This window comes from Triturus cristatus, chromosome 11, assembly GCF_964204655.1.
Source record: "Triturus cristatus chromosome 11, aTriCri1.1, whole genome shotgun sequence".
Taxonomy (NCBI): Eukaryota; Metazoa; Chordata; class Amphibia; order Caudata; family Salamandridae; genus Triturus; species Triturus cristatus.
This window is the reverse complement of record NC_140594.1, coordinates 648,406,182-648,422,326: the sequence shown is the minus strand read 5'-3', so window position 1 is coordinate 648,422,326 and position 16,145 is coordinate 648,406,182. Positions and strand designations below refer to the sequence as shown.

Below are 16,145 nucleotides of genomic sequence, written 5' to 3'. Positions count from 1 at the left end.
ATGTGAAGTCTGGGAGGATAATGTGGGAACATAAAAAGGATGAATATCGGCAAGATGCCTTCATGTCCCTAAAGGAGGTGGCTATTTCCTCTTACTGTCACCTAATTCTTTTCAACTACCTACTCGGAAATCCTTACTATAGTGAGTCTGCTGTTGGCTTCAAGGGAAATTGATCAGTTCTGCCATGACACTGACGGCTCAACTTTTGAGTACGTAGCTCTGTAAAATGGACAAATGTTTATCTCTTTAACAACCAATATATTAAGTGAGGGGATGCCATGGGATATACCAGGGGATTTGGGAGTCACGGCAGCACACTTTCCAATAGGCCACACCTCTGCAAGACTTCTCTGAAACCAAAAAGTACCAACATATCTCTTGCAGTATTTCTGCTTACAATCATCTACCTTTGAAAGGCGCCTTCCCAGTCGCCATAGATTTATCAAATTTTCCTTCCCGGAGATGTATACTGTGATAAATGCCCAAAAGTGGCTGTTCTCCGGTTGATGATCTCCTGGTTAAATATGTAATAGGTAATTGCTAATATGTATCTTCACTCAAACACAGAAGCCCCTTTCTCAGTTTCTGCCTATTGAAGACTTCTCTGCATGAGATGTGGAATGAGTACAGTACTACATGATGGTTGTTTATTAGCTTACATTTCACAGATTGGATGCAAGTCTCACATAAAAAAAAAAGATTGGTCTGCAAAAATGGGATGAAACTGCACGCCAACTAACTTGCAGTTGTGCAGGGGATCGCAAACTGGTGAGTGTTCAAAACTGAGGAGAGCTTTATACTATTTTGACCAGTGCATCAAGACTTAAGAGCACAAAAGGCTCCTATTTTTTGACAGCTTGGGGTGAGAATGGTTACAAAAAAAGTATATATTTTTGTGTACAATCAATTTGAGAATATTTTATATCAGCTTAAGTATGCCTACTCAGCATGATTATTTGAAAAGTCACGTCTGTGGTAACTAGAGGAGTCAAGAAGCAATGAAGAGGCTCTGATGTGGTGAGGGAGGCTGTTTAATGCTTAGGCGGAAATAGAGATCTATATATCAGACAGTACTATTTATATTGTGAATAAGTCTTGCGGTACCATTTTTTCCCAACTGTTATATGGTAAATACATTTATAATAAAAATTGCAGAGGAATTTATTGCATTTGTACTTTTGAAAAAGAAAACAAGTGTTTATAATATTAACAGCAAAGTCAAAGATGAAAAAAAGAGAGTCTTGTTTCTACATATTGTAAGATTTGTAATATTTTTAATGATCATCCTTTATTACTGATCACTTAGTAACACTGATGATCGGAGGGTATGGGCTGTGTCCCCCTGTACGAGGACTGAAAACCTAGACCAAAAGACCATGCAGGTAAATGCCTGCCTATTTCGTAAGAGAAAGCAAAAGACACACAAATGATGGACGGAATGCAAAGCAAATCAAACACTCACCCCCAGTCAAGCGATTCGGGGTAAATCCATTGTTCTTTTGCTCACCATGCCACCCCAGTTTAGACGCAGCCATATGCAAATCAGTCTTGACCTCATGGGGACAGTCCAGCCTGAACTGCCAAGACAGGTCCTACCTGGACCGGAAACAAGCATCCTGGGATCGGATCCTTGGCAGTTCGGGCTGGACTGTTCCCATGAGGCACAGGGTCATGAATGATTTGCATATGGCTGGGTCTAAACTGGGGTGGCATGGTGAGCAAAGAACGTTGGATTTAACTCAGATCTCTTGAGGGGGGGGGGGGGGGTGAATGTTTTGATTTGTTCTGCTGCTGCATTCCATCCATCATTTGTGTGTCTTTTGCTATTTGTGGAGAGAAAGCTTGAAGCATAGCATGGAACCTGCTAAGTAAATTATAAACCTCAACTAATTACAACTAAATTATGTGAGGCTCTGGTGCTACCACATCCATCACAATTGTATCCACTGCACCTCAAGGCAAGATAAAAGCATCCCTGCACCAACCGGGCACACCTCAATGGTGTAGGTCTGCACATACGAAAATAGGCCCAACAACGATATACGAAAAACTATAGAAATGCTACACACTACAATACTAATTGGTCCAGTTTCAAACGGCAATTGTGGCAAAGACTATACCCTCACACAAACTTCCTTCACGCTGACCTTTAGTCCCCAAGTAATCATCTTGCAGAAGAGAGGAATGTCTTAAGGGCCCGGCCAGCAATCTTTCATCTTTCATTTCAATGCTTACAAAATATATTTGCATAATTCAGTTAAGCGCAATTTCCACATTTAGGACTTCTACCCTTTATGTTTTGTGTATGAGTTCAACACATTGTCCCAAAAAATAAAAAAATCTTATTAAAGGCAGCATGAACAGAAGCAGTGATAATAGAAACGTGGATCAGGAGGGAATAGAGAGCGCAATCCGGAAGGTATTAAAGAATACAAGGGTGGTCAAGAGGTGTAACAGTGAACAACGTAGTAGATAAATACGAGGTACCATGAAATTAGAAACGTGGGAGAAAAGAGACAGCCAGGTAATATCGAATGTGACCAGTGGGATGTAAAAAGTGACCGAATGAGGATGATGGGGCCGGGTGGGACTCGAGGGACGAAAGTTTAGTACACTGGAGTCTAATGGATATGAGAGAAGCTGGTGAAATTCTGGTCAGACGGGTGGGTAAAACATGGTCCATGGACTTGATATGGAGTAAGTGTAAGAGCAGCAGTGGGACAAATGACTGTGGTGGTCTAGGAAGGAGGTGAAACGACAGTACCTGAGGCAGTGAACAACAGCAGTTACAATCAACTGGATGAAGTGGTATCATGAAGATTCTGCTGCACGGAAGGGTTGCAGCTGGTACAGTGGAGAAGCAAAGGAGTAAACAATTGTGAAGCATTGGTGCGAAATGGGTGGATGGGAGGCAGCATATAGTGTGAATGCGGGGCACAGAAGAGGCAATAAGGTTGAAAAAGTTGAACAAGATCAATCTGGGAAATCTGCGCCCAAGGGGAGGATATGTACGTGATTCTATGTCATTGGGATCCAACGCTTGGAGTCCTAATCTTTTTTCCACTAAATAATAGTTTTCCTTTGAGTTAGTCCAGTTGGTTTTACAGACGGGAACTAAGCTTACTACAACTCACAGAAAGCATTTATTATAACTGCAAGACCGCGGGGTGGACCCAAAATGTCCCTATGACAAAACAAATCTCGGAGGTTTCAGTTGAGGAAGTCTAACGAGTGAACGGAAAAGTGAAGGAGTAGAAAGAGATAAACTGAACGGAAGGGAAGGGGGGGACAAAACAAGATATGGAGGGAAATACATGATTGGGGAAACTAGAGAAGCAGACTGAAGGGGCAGTTCATTGAGTTTGATAGATTGCAGGGTAAATCAAGCAGGACCAACCAGGAGCGTGGAAAGATTGCAACAGGTTAGATGACAGGAGCGCTCTGTAAGGGGACGTGAGAGAACGCAACAGAGGCCCTACTCCGTTCGTATGGGAAATTCCTCACCTTTCTTTGCTCCCGTCCTGCTCCCTCGCCCTCCTCCGCTCCGGGGACTCTTTCGTGCTGACTGTAAACTCCCAGTCCTGCTCCTTAATCCCGCCCTCGTAACCCCGCCCCGCAGAATTTTCAGGCTCTTTAATAACCGCGCCTCGAGTGAGCTCGCGTCCGCCCCCGAGAGCAAAAAAAAGCCTTACAGCGCAGCCTTTGCTTTATCGATCCTGTCAGTCAAAACGTTACTAGCCCAGCCCAAGCAACTAAGTATCTTCACTCACAAGAAAATGTATCATTGTCAGAACACCAACATCCCAGGCCATTTCTATAAATATAAATACATAATAAACGGTCAGCCACTGTAAAGTACCGCACTCAGGCCCAGCCCTTCAAGCTTTTTGTTGTAATAAACATGAGTGGAATCACAACACTTTTTCAGTGAAGTATCTCAGCGCTAAAACCCGCAGAGTTCCCACCCTTCTAAAATCTCAGCCCAACCTTCAACTTGCCCCCATGCACCAGTTTTTTATTTTACCGTCAATTTACCCCCTCCCATCACATTTTCGACTTTTCACCTGACTCCCCATTATCCTTTAAGTAAGATTTGCAGTGCACTTGAATCCCTATAGTTTGCCGTTTAAAACACCGAACTGTTTTGCAGCCTTTCACAAAAGATCGCAATAACACCAGTGTTCAGGCACCAATGAGTCTGGGTAAAACGATGGTCTCGACTTCTTTAATTGTGGCAGTGCCGCTGCATGGATGAACAGCCACTTTGACACTACTTTCATATTTCAAATGTACAGTAAACACCTGTGTTGCCTGATCTTAACATGGCAGCGGCTCAAGACTCCCTTGGAGGTTTCTTTCGTGCGATCCTTAGCTAACCCATCCCTCCTCATTCCGGGACGTACAGCCCTCTGCAAGGTGTAGGTCAAGCATATTTTTCACCTTCTGCGAAAGCCTTCCTCCTCCTCCTCCGCCCGCCCACTGCTGAAAGCTACATCAACGTAACAACTAGAGCGCGTAATGAGCTGTTACTGTATCTGGCGAGTGACCATTTTAGAGGTAATAGGTAAGTATGCACGTCACTGTCTGCGCGAAGAATACCATCCAGAGAATTAATTGGAAGAGTCCGACCAAGCTCTAAAGACGAATCGAACCAACAAAGTGAACGGTTTCATGAGGTCTAAATGTCTTAGCGGCCACGTTTTTTGTTTGCCTATCTGTAACATTCCCATGTTATTATGTGTGCTAATATATTATAAATCAATGCCTTTTGTAGATTTTTTTTTGATACAGCAGCACGGACAAAACGAAGCAACCAGAGACATAAAAATAGGTAACTTTCACAAAGCGCTACCTCACGATAGCCGCGAAATGTCCTTCAAACAGCAACAACTATCCCGGAGTACTTAAGGGTTCTAATTTAATTTATTTTCCAATATGATTGGCCCTCTTGCATTACGTGACCTTAGAGCCCATCTTTAGGTTTCGTTTGAGGAAACGCAAATTACGCAAGTGCTGTGCTGTTGCTTCTGATGCGTTGTTAGGTCGAGCCTAGGCAACGCGCATGCGCGATCTTTGAGCCATGCTGTTTAGGTCTCGCCTGACCCAGCGCATGCGTTGCTCTGGTGAGACTTTTTGAGAGGGCTTCAAAAAGTGCTACCAGGCCAGCCTAGAGCAACAGTGCATGTGCGCGCCGCGCTTGACCGCACTTACTTTCACTTTAGCGGCCGCTTTGATGTTTGATCATGATTGCGATCACCTTCGGGGCCGCAGGGCCGCTTGGTATAGCCAATAGGTCTCGCTTTTGGGACCTTATAAGTATTTAGTTATGCAACTGTTGCATGGCTAAACACTTATAAGGTCCCAAAGGCGAGACCTATTGGCTATGCCAATGCTTGTTTTTTGTAGTTTTATGTAGTGCGAGCTCGACCCGAATGGGGCTTTATGTGAGCTCATTCATGCGTTCTCTACCATTAGAGAACTTCCCTATGGGCACTGCGGTGTGTGAATCACATAGGCGAGATTAAGTTTCTTGAATGATTGGATCGAAAGCAGTGATTGAAAACGTGTGATTGAAGGTTGGATTTGATCTTCATTCATATCATAAAGATGAGTTCTTTTCGCATCAACGTGGAAATATCATCCTGATAAGGTCAATCATATTTTTTGTCAATGATCCCAATGCATTTCGGGCTCCACTGGGGCCCTTCATCAGGGGAATATAAACAATAAAACAACATTTATCAAATGAGGGACCACGTCTTGTGAAACATTATTCTGATTCACAAGCTATTTGTTAAAGTACAAGAAATGAACTGTGTATAGCATAAGTGAGCCAGCTAACTCTGATGGTGTGCCGCCGTGATTCATGCCAAATTTCAAGTGAAGGTGGGGTTAGATGCATCGCAAACGTTTAAAAGGATCGGTGAAAAAGATCGTTGCCTCAGTGTTGGCCACTGACCAGTGTCTCCCATCTATCGTGCATGATTAAAAAAACTAAGGTTTAGTCACTTGAAAAGTTCGGTTGTATTTGGCTGTAACGCTCGTGTGATTCAAAATGCGGGTGACGTGAAAGCAATCGGAAAATAAATGAAGTAACTACAAGTGTGCATCGGTGAGCGCCGGGCTAAAAACAACTAAGTTGTGTCTAACGGTACCTTATATCCCGTTTGTTCTCTTGAAAGAGTGAGTGTCTTACCTTCCGTCTCTTTTTGTTTTTTTCAAACAAATTTTATTGTTTCAGTATGCCTCTACTAGTATCATCATGAGACAGGATAATTTCCCAAACATTCAGTAATGAATTCTCGTCCTGTACATGCAATATCAAATATACTTGAAAGTAACATCACTCCCGATATCCCTATTTCCCATCTCATACCTGCGACCATTCACGTAGTCGGCAGTTCCAGGTTAGGCACGATCTATAACCCCATCCGGAGGATCCAGTTCATAAGCGTCCCTGCGAGGCCTCTCTCTAAACCACCTCAATAGTTAACGGGTCAACAAAACACCCCCTACCCGCCCCTCACCCCTACAACTTCCCCCCCCGCCACCGTCAGACATGTCGCTCCTTCCGCCATCTCCCGGTATTGAGTGAGTCACACTGATTGAACTACTGGTATCTCAATGTCAGGGGACAAAAGGACGGGAGCTACCACTTAGTACCCACTGCCTTCCAACCCCGCTACCCGTTCCATAAGGGCAATGCAGCCGTTCATGTGCGCAAGCCTTCTCGTGGAGGGGATCAGTCATTGTCGTCCGTCGGGTTCTTAAGCAAGTCCACCATCGCCACCCATGCTCTGGCTGCGGTCAACATTTTGTCATTATTGGCTCTCTGGGCCATTTGTAGTCTGAGAATCCCCTCGCAGTCGTCCCACTTTATAAACTCTCGCAGCCATCGTGCAGCATTAGGTGCCGTGACCGCCTTCCAATGACAGGTGATTTCTCTTGTAGCAAGGACTAGCCCCAAGTCTGTGAATTTACTGGTAACTTTGTTACGGGCAGTGTGAGGGAACTAGTGAATTAAACAAAAACCCAGGGTCTGATCAATGTCCCTATCCGTTATTTCGCCCAGTTTAGCCGTTACCTCCCCCCAATACTCGTGCAGCAATGGACACTCCCAGAACATGTGTAAAAATGTAGCATTCTCTAATTTACAACGTGGACAGGCAGTTAGGGACCCGAAAAATTTGTTGATTTTGTGCGGGGAGAGATACGCCCTGTGGAAGACATAAAACTGTATCACCTGAAATCTCGCATTTCTAGAGCATTTCCACGCCTGCTCCATCAGCTCCTCCACGGCCTCTCCTCTATAGGGATCCCAAGGTCCGCTTCCCACTCTTTGGGTGGAGCCAAAGCCCACTCTATGTATTTTTTTTAGGCATTTCAGACTTTCCAACTCCAGTACGCACGTAACATACTGCATAAGGATAATACGACCTATTTTTTTGCAGTTTTTCACCGTTCTTTTCTTGCATTTTTGCTCTCGCACAAATAGCTCTATAACATTGACTGGACACACTCATGGGGAATGTAATAACCGGTCACTGCAGGATCGTATTGTGATCAAAAGTAGGCAGGGGCTATACTGAATAAGCAGCTATGTACGTCATCATATGAAATCTCTTTACTGATGTCAGAACTGCACTTTCACAATTGCCTTATTAACCTTCTTGCTTGCTCAAATATGCTTTAAAATGCACCATTTGCCAAGCTTTGTTTATTTTTTTGCAGGGGTATAATCCCCTCGGACCCCCATTATGACAGTCGAGCTTGCTCGCTACAGGTCACTGATCCCAAACTTTTACGCCCTACCACTTTCAAATTTCACCAGCCGCCCCCTGCCTCTCGCGGTCAGTGTCATTGCCAGTCGGACTGCCATTCCCATGGCTAATGGCTGCCACTGCCAAAACCGCCCTATCTCGTTCCCGTCGGCGGCCAGCAGGAGAAATGGACCTCCGTGGGGGTGAAACAGGAGACAACCGCCGCTGGGGTGAATTCAGGTGTGGCGAGCGTGGCTCAGTGTCGCCTCGGGTTTCCAACCAGTCCCAAGCGGCTTGCGGGGTGAGAAAGAAGTGCGTCTTTGCCCCTGAAGTTACCCTAAGGTGGGCCGGGAACGGCATTGCATAGGGAAGATGAAGTTGGCGCAGTTTCCGCTTAACAGCCAGGAGGGAGGATCTTTGGCGCTGCACTTCCCTAGTATAATCCGGGAATATCATCACCTTGCTGTTCCCGATCTGTAGGTTCTGTTTCTCGCGGGCCCTCTGTAGAAGAAAGTCCCGAACCCGGTAATGCAGTAGCCGTACCACAAGTGGACGGGGTGGGGCTCCAGGTCTAGTTGGGCGATTCGGGACCCTGTGAGCACGTTCCAGTGCATAGAAGGGGGAGAGACCCTCCGGTGCCACCTCCGTTTTCAGCCATGTTTCCAAGTACTGAACCGCATCAGCCCCTTCCTCTCGTTCCGGGACGCCTACGATGCAGAGGTTATTCCTTCTCGAACGTCCTTCGCTGTCCTCATCTCTCATCTCTAGCACCTTAACCCTGTTCACCACTTCTTTCAGTGAGCTTTGAAGGATGGTGACCGCATCTGGTATGTCCTTCATGATAGTCTCGTTGGTTACTACCCTCTCTTTAAGTTTCCGGTGGTCATCTTTCAAGAGGGTGAGATCCGACCCAATGGCGTCCATCCTCGCCTCCAACGCCTCCCGTGAGGATATAATGGCCTGCATGATGTCACCCAATGAGAGCTGTACTCTCCTCATCGTTTGTGTGTTGTTCCGGTTCGGTCGGCCACAGAACCTCGTATCTCCTGCTCCTGGACACTCTTCCCGTTTTCAAAGCTATTGTCGGAAGTAGGGCCATGCTGTCAAGTTTGTCAGACTGTCAGTCGCACACACAGTGAGCGCACCACTGACCTGTTGTCTTGATCTCAGCGGGGACGATGAGTGCAGATAATATCCCCAATTCCCCAGAGTACAACCCCGGCAGGAGAATGGAAACTCAACTACCGGAGACTGGACCCAGGGGGAAAGGAAGAACAAAAAACACACGGGACTGGGAGGAGGAGAATCCCTTCGGAGCAGTGGCTGGGAGGTAGGGAGTTCCTGGGAGGCTTGCCACCTGCAGGGACGAGAAAGCGAGAGTCAAGGATGCAGTGATGATCGCTACACGTAAGTATTGAAGCTTCACGCTCCCTGGTTATATACCCACCTGTTACGACACAGGAGGTGTGGATACCATCCGAGAGAAAAGAAGTCCCTTCGTGCTACTCTCCCTACATTGTCTCCTAATAGTCCGGGAACAACCCCTCTGGTGTGGTGAAGGAGTTTGTTTACTGAGTATATCACATAAGAGACTTCTCCTATGAATATCACAAGTACTTGGTAGCGTCTCACATAGGAATACCAGAACGCCTTCCCCTCTGTTACCGTAGGAAAATAAATGATAGGCTAGCACTGCTCGCAATGTCTCGATAGTACTACCAGGAGGAGTGTTACATCACACTCGAATGCTTTAGTGTACGAGAACGGGGAAGAGTTCTTGACCCCGGTCCCACTATAATCAAAGGGTGCCACGACGTAAGCGTACTAGTACTGAACGCCTCTATAGATCACTAATGATAGAAAAATCAACGGCACGGAATCAGCACGCATGTGCTTGTCTCTGAGTTACTCGAAAATAAAGCAGGAAGCGAACTTTGGAGAGGAACTCCCGGGCGTCTCTCCCGGGTTACCTGGTCTGTTCCGCGGGTTCCTTCGACTTGTCTCGTCTCTTCACTCGTCACTGTCTTCTGGGTAAAACGGGTCTCTCCTCTGGACGAAACGCTGAAAATGCTTCAAGCTGAATTCCGGCGGGGAACACCCTCCGCCATTTGTCTTCACTGAATACAATTGACAAGCACCTTCCGCTTCCAGCGGAAGTGCTTAAGTAGTATCTTCCGGGGTTTGCGCCCCAGTGCATGCAGGGAAATGTAGTTTTTTACATGTTTCTGCTGTTGGAGTCTGGAACGGGGCTCTTGCGCTCCACGCTGTTGGGCCAATGTTTGCGCTATTGCTCTGGTGATCGCTACAGATGCGTGCGTGAGGTCCTTGGGCCCCGCCCTCACCGGCCAAGTGCGATGCCGCCGTCCTCCAGTGGGTGCAATGGCACCTGCCCCTCAGCCCACGCGTGACTTGTCTGGCAGTACGTGGGCCAGGCGACTCCAATCCGTAGTAGCCCTCGGAAGTTGCCCCAGCTCCCTCAGTAGTGTGACGGATGGTCCATCTAGAAACAGAGAGCTCGCCCCCGCAGCAGTGCAGGAAATAGGAAGACCTGCAGCGCTATCACTGTGGCCCTTCAGTGTAGCAGAGTCCGGGCCCGGCACCCCCCAGGCACTGTGATGGCGCTCGCAATGACCGGCTCAGGCGAAAGGATGTTCCTGCGCTTCCATTGATGTTAGACCTTGCCTCACCCACTGCATGGCAGTCCGTCGCAGTGCGCCTCCAGCGCCAGTACAATCATGCTTTGAGCGGTGTCCTCATCCAATCCAGCCCCCACGCTCTCGCTCAGCACCGCTGTCTTGCCATGTCTCTGTACCACTCAGCATGGGCATGTAAGGCACCCGCCAGCACTCACCAGGGGTAGTTTGTGCGCACAAATCACCGAATCCTGGAATAGCAGGCTACTTTAGGTGCTTCCAATCTTTGGCCACTCGCGCCTCCGTCCGTCATTCTCCCACCTGACCGCACCACAAGGCCTCCGTGAGCCCAGGGCAGTCGCGGCAATCACCAGACCCTCCACGCACTGTGCAAGTCAGCAGGCTGCAGCACCACCAGGCGCGCAAACCTCAGTAGCTCCGGCCAAGGGAACTTCTCCTTCCGCCCCAGCACCAGTGCAGTCAGGTATCGCTGCAATCTGCCGCCTCAGCAGGATAGAGCGCTAATCTGTGCCGGCAGTCGTCTTGTGCAGGACAGGCGGTCTGGATTTCAGTAGTTTCACTGCTGCACAGGCAGGGTCCCTCCTTCCGCCATCTTAGCGTCAGGCAGCCTCAGCCAGTCAGCCCACCGAGGCGAGTCTGTCCTCTCCGCCCCGCAGCTTCACCGACCACAGGGTTCCCAGGCAGGATCCTACCTCCGAGCAGTTGGGGTATGACAGCCAACAGTCGTGCCAGGGGCACTTGCAGTCCCTAACGGCTGGTGTCTCCTCCTCCCATCACAGCCGCCATTTTGGGTCCCGATTCGATGAGGAGCAACACACAGAGAGATCGCAATTTTCTCCCATTGCCAGCGCATCTCTCGCCTCAAAAGTTCATCCAGGAGGGCACCCGGTATTCCGCTCTAGTCTGCGGTATCAGGGGCCTCCGTAGCTCGTCAGGATGATCTACGGCAGAGGCAGCCACGGAGGAGCTCCGAGGTCCGCTGCTGCTTACATCGGCGCCAAGCCACGCGCCCTACCTTCCGTCTCTTGTGGAGTTAGTACAAAGTGTGCACCATGCTTCGCGTTGGCGTTTGTGTCCGTGTAATGTGTATTGTTGTTAATAAAAGTGATAGAAAGTAAAAACGGACTGTGAGCCACGAAACAGCAAGAACGCACCACTTGTGCGCCCTCATCTGAATGGAAAGCTAGAAAGTCAGTGCCATCTTGTTAAGTGGTTTGCTATGTGCATGACATGTAAGTGATCGATATATGATTCGAATAATCAACAACAAACAATGGAATGATTAATGGAAAATCAATGGAATAATTAATAAAGAATGTATATACAATGATGGGTTAATGTGAATGAGGCAAATTCATACTCCATGTGCGATGCTAAACGCTGAATAAACCACTACATTTGTGCATGCTTAAAATTACAAATAGCACGCAAATTCTATGCGGTCATTGAGTCCCTTTGGTTTCATAGATTCCAAACGGTAAATCCAGTAATTTTCTCTTTGCAAAAGAGTGTTATTATTGTCTTTCCCTTCTGATTTTTCTACAACCCCAAGAATGGTAAACTTCAATTGTGCAATGTTGTGATGATTATCATTAAAATGTGCAGCTACTGTTGACTTGATGTTCTTCGTGCGTATGTTACTTTTATATTCAAGAGACGGAAGGTAAGACACTCGCTCTTTCAAGAGAACAAACGGGATATAAGGTACCATTAGACACAACTTCGTTGTTTTTAACCCGGCGCTCACCGCTGCACACTTGTAGTTACTTCATTTATTTTCTGATCGCGTTCACATCACCCGCATTTTGAATCACACGAGCGTTACAGCCAAATACAACCAAACTTTTCGAGTGACTAAACCTTAGTTTTTTCAATCATGCACGATAGATGGGAGACACTGGTCAGTGTCGCACACTGAGGCAAGGATCTTTTTCACCGATCCTTTTAAACGTTTGCGATGCATCTAACCCCACCTTCACTTGAAATTTGGCATGAATCACGGCGGCACACCATCAGAGTTAGCTGGCTCACTTATGCTATACATAGTTAATTTCTTGTACTTTAACAAATAGCTTGTGAATCAGAATAATGTTTCACAAGACGTGGTCCCTCATTTGATAAATGTTGTTTTTTTGATAATCAAGTTTATAACATTTTTGCAGATCAAAAGAGTACATTGGTAGCAATCAGACACGTTCTACAGATACAATATTATAAAGGGAATACGATTTAGACTCATGCGACACTTGTGGGCGAAACCCTGCCCTGATAAATGTTGTTTTATTGTTTAGATCCCCCTGATGAAGGGCCCCAGTTGAGCCCGAAATGCATTGGTATTATTGACAAAAAATATGATTGACCTTATCAGGATGATATTCCCACGTTGATGCGAAAAGAACTCATCTTTATGACAGGAATAAAGATCAAATCCAACCTTCAATCACACATATTCAATCACTGCTTTCGATCCAATCATTCAAGAAACTGAATCTCGCCTATGCGATTCACACACCGCAGCGCCCAGAGGGACGTTCTCTAATTAATGGTAGAGAACGCATGAATGAATTTATGACGATAACACTCCAAGGTTCAGAGAGTGATACCTCCGTGGCACGTGACAACTTTTCAATCCTCAAACTAAAGAGCTTGTGCGCATTCAAACTCTACTAATATATTTGGCTTTATATGAGCACCAGTTGCATTACACAAGGACACATTCATTTTTTGGTAGACATGGGGAGACCAAGTGATTTGCCCCGAATCACAGGATGTTGAGCCCATGCTCAGACTTAAACCTGGTTCCCTAGAGCCAAGGTCGACTGCTCTGGCCCTTAGGCCACATCCTCTCTCACTAGGTGGGCTTTCATGCCGCCCCTGGCTACTGATTCTGTTAATATGTGGTTTGTTTTACTTATATGTTCATTGTTCCTCCTTCTCGTAGCTAGTTCCCTCCCTTGGAGTATTGGCCTATTACTAGTCTCTTTTCTCTGCAGTGTTTTCTTTCCTTTGTGTTTGCACACTCTTTTTTGTATGCTTGTGTGCGATGCGTGTTTTCTTTATAATATACTACCTTGGTTTAGCAAGGCTTTCTTATGTCTACGACATTTGTAGAATTTTATATATTTTTTTTAAGGTTCCTTTTTTGCGTATGTTGTTTTTGCTATGGCACCAACATTTTAAGGAGACAATATCTTGGCCTTCAGGAGGAGAATGCACAGCAATTTCATTAGTTAAGACTTGCGCTTGAACAGTTGCATTTAAAAAAAATAATAAGAACAACTTTCTCGGAGTGGAAGATAACCAGAGAGCCAGAAGACAGGCTACCTGAATAAGTCACAAGCAGCCCCACCCCTTGGCTGGATCAGTTGCAGCCGGGATCAATCACAGGTTGAGGTCGCACAGGGAGTTAATTTAATAAAACATACCTGTCCGTCGGCCTGGTCCCGTGTTTTCTTGTCTCCTGCTCTCCCTCCTCTGGCAGGAACAGGAAGCAGGCAGCCTCCCTCCCCTCCCCTAAGCCAAGCACAACGCTGCAATGGCAGCATTGTGATTGGTGGGGACGCCGCCCACCTAGGGGCTTACGGGGAGTCCATGTTCTCCATGCAGGTTGTATTGCAGCCTGCGCTAAGAAAGGGCAGAGTGCGCATGACTGGTTCGACCAAACAGTCATGGCAACCTCAGGAGTGGGCAAACCACTCCTCCCCTGCTCGCAGAGCAGCCCTGCCCACCCACAACTAAACATAAAATGGTAATAAAAGGAAGTTATTACCATTTGATGTTTCTGCTTCTCGCACTGTGAGAAAGCACTGGGGCGACGCTTCTCCGCCCTAGTGGAGGAGCCGCCCCTGGGCTGTGTCCTCTTTTCTGGAACTCTGGTGTCCGACTTGGAGCTGCTTTTATTGGACAGGATGGTACACAATAACCAGACCAATTCAGAGATAAAAAAGGCTGCTTTATTAGGTCAAGCAAGCAGACTATGCAAAAATGATTACAAACATTTAAAAATATCACTAATACAAATAAACATCTCTTTCAAAATACGCAGGCCGGATTACTGCACTAAATCGTTTTCCCCCAGGTGAATAGGCAAAACATCAGGACAACGTCGAACAGAACCAAATTTGACAGACTAGGCAGCAACTGTCCCCATATCATCTTCCCCCAACCCCACCTATCAATTCGTATGTCCTCAAAACGAAACCCATATTTCTTCCACATGGTCTTTAATCCGCATGTTTCGCCGCCCATTTTCTGAAGAAGTGCCCGACTATCCAAATGGACAAAGCAAACACCATCGGCCCGCAATACAACCTGAAATTAAAAACAAAAATTAGCCATAGGGATTCAAAGGGTGTCCGACTCTCTGATGTATTGTAAACAACAGTCCAGTGACCACCATCCCAATTTCCTAACTTCTTGTATTGAGGATCTCAATCTAGCTGCTCTCGATGCCTCTCCAATCCAGAACAAGCATTTACAATGCAATGGTCTCGGCATTGGTAAAGTTAGAGCTATTGGCATTGCTCATGACATTATTTTTGTTTATGTTTAAGACATTTAAAAAAACGCCATTGTTATTTACAATGTCAATAGCTTAATCACTCTCAAATGCGAGACCTATTTCATTTGCACCCACACACAGAGCCACCTACACACACACTGATTAAGCTATTGACATTGTAAATAACAATGACGTTTCTCTATATGTTTTAAAAACAAAAACATAAACAAAATCAATGTCATGAGCAATGCCAATAGCTCTAACTTTAACAATCCCGAGACCGTTGCATTGTAAATGCTTGTTCTTTTTAAGGTAGGTTACTGCCTAGTGCTGAACAAATGCAGCCTATTACCAAGGAAGTGGAAAAGCTTGCGCCTGAGCAGTAACTAAGGGATTTTGCAACGTCCCAGATTCCACCTATTCTGCAGGGTTGAGGAAAGTAGAATTTTGAACGGGGGTTCATGTCCCACGTCCCAGTCTGGTTATGGCTCGGACCCAAGCCAGTCTGCCACCTTCCATATGCGAGGGCGAGCGTAAAGCACTTGGTAGTTGGTGCCCTGACAGTGCAAGAGTGAATCAGTCTGCCTCGTGTTTCCCTTATGTTCTCACACCTCCATGTCAGCCCAAAACTTTCTTTTAGATACCAGGGACCCTTTTGTTTTTTTGCTGAGTTTTTATATAGCGCGAACTTGACCCGAATCCAATCAGGTATCAGAGCGCCTTACATAGCACCTGTTACGTTACATTAGGACACACAATCATTCTTTGTTAGGCACGGGGAAGATTAAGTGAACGTACACATCTAATTATTACAACTCTAGAAAAAGGACAAAGCAATACATATTATATACAAAATGCATATATATTCTAAGCTACGCTTTATCACGTTCATTTAATTGCCTTGTGATGAAGAGGATGTCCGAAACTAGAGCCTCCCAATACTCATCTATGAGAGTCAATGACACGTAACCCAGTCTGCTGGTGCACTCCTCTTCTCCTGCCATGCACCCCCTGACACGGCCAGCACTCACCCCCGCAGCAGACCCTGCTTCGGCCTTTCCTCCCCAATTCAAGAAGCTTCACATGGCTCCCTGGAAGGCGGGGCTACAGCTGCTTCCCCCGGGCTGCTCGCTCTGCTGCCGGTTGCCGGTGATACCGTTGTGCCTGGCGTCGGCGGCGGCGCTTGCTCGCCCCCACCGCTGGAAGAACCGGGCTAACGGCAACCCAGCA

General features: G+C 46.5%; 1 protein-coding gene and 1 long non-coding RNA gene across 4 annotated transcripts in view; both read right to left on the bottom strand.

Moving 5' to 3' along the window:
- FARP2 (FERM, ARH/RhoGEF and pleckstrin domain protein 2) overlaps nt 1-3,610 on the bottom strand; it is a 1,344,877-nt gene extending 1,341,267 nt beyond the window's left edge. For all 3 annotated transcript variants that reach the window (XR_014970597.1, XM_085634160.1, XM_085634162.1), the window contains exon 1: nt 3,505-3,610. The gene's annotated coding sequence lies outside the window, so the exon portion shown is untranslated. The remainder of the gene's footprint in view (nt 1-3,504) is intronic.
- A 10,872-nt stretch (nt 3,611-14,482) lies between these two features.
- LOC146785234 (uncharacterized) overlaps nt 14,483-16,145 on the bottom strand; it is an 84,006-nt gene continuing 82,343 nt past the window's right edge. Inside the window, exon 3 of the long non-coding RNA XR_014970940.1 lies at nt 14,483-14,725. This is a non-coding gene — a long non-coding RNA (uncharacterized LOC146785234). The remainder of the gene's footprint in view (nt 14,726-16,145) is intronic.